The following is a 1,211-nucleotide window of genomic DNA, read 5'->3' as shown; positions in this document are numbered from 1 at the left end:
CAGAATGTGAGGGAGGTAAAAAAGCAGGATGTGACTGTGTTTCATGCATTTTCTTAGACATTTGAGTTCTTTCATATGACAGAACAGCGTACAGAGAAATACCGTGAAAAGTACTGTTTGATTTCTCTTTTATGTGTGCAATGAACATCTAATAAAGAATTAATTACACCAAAAGGAAGCGTACACTTGTCATTTGCTGCCATGATTAGAGTAACACTTTAATTTCATCTGTAAATCTACACACAACAGATTAAAAAGGAAGAGTTTAAAAAAAGGTTGAGTAACATGTAGTAAACAAATTACCTGAGAACAAATCAATTGCTAGAATACTTTGCTTGTCTCCCACACAGCACATGCACATACCAGACTCATAGTGTGCATAAAAAACAGGTGCATTTGTACATGTTCATAAGGACACACATACATACTGAATAGAAAAATATAAGGAGACTCTTTGCTATAGGTGGAAATATTTGTGTATCTTGCCAGGTATCTACTTGTACTCTGCTGTTCCCCATGGATTGTTCATTTGCCTCATTGATGCAAACAATGCATTTTAGGGATAAACTAATGAAATTTTTTTGTGTTGATATTAACAATTCATGGCCGAACTTCAAAAACAAGAGAAGAGAAAATATCTGTTATTAATCTATGCCAATGTTATTCAGTCTTCCAGGTTGCCTTTCTCTTGTCTCTCAAGGGGAATATGTTAAGAACATGAGCCTTTTTTCTATAACTGTTTGGAAATTTAAAGTGTGTTTTTTTGAGATGTGAATCTATGCTTTTCTTTAGTTTTAAAGGAGGTCAGATTTTGGGATTTCAATTAAGCTTATTAGAGATAATCTTCAGCTGTAAAGTAAACAAATGTACAGTTTAAAACTCCAAAGTGTGTGCATATGATGGAAATGGAGGGATGCAAAAAAAAAAAAAAAAAAAAAAAAAATTCTCTTTAGAGACATGTCTAATGACTGTTAAATAAAGGAGAAAGGAAAGGAACCACTTAAAGTCAAAGCACTATATCCACGCTTAAGCCCAAATATATAACACAAATTCTTTCTTAATGTCCTGGTTTGAGCCAGGATGAAGCCAATTTTTCTTTTTACTGTTTTTTTTTTTTTTTCCTTCAGTGAGCTTTCTTGTAACTAGCAACAGTGTGTTCTGCTAGGCTGATAAGACAGTGGAATGTTTTTCTAACTACTGAGGCTTCAAGG

Source organism: Chaetura pelagica, unplaced genomic scaffold (assembly GCF_000747805.2).
Source record: "Chaetura pelagica isolate M959 unplaced genomic scaffold, ChaPel_1.0 scaffold162, whole genome shotgun sequence".
Lineage (NCBI taxonomy): Eukaryota > Metazoa > Chordata > Aves > Apodiformes > Apodidae > Chaetura > Chaetura pelagica.
The sequence above is the reverse complement of the archived record's forward strand: the minus strand, read 5'-3'. Positions refer to the sequence as shown.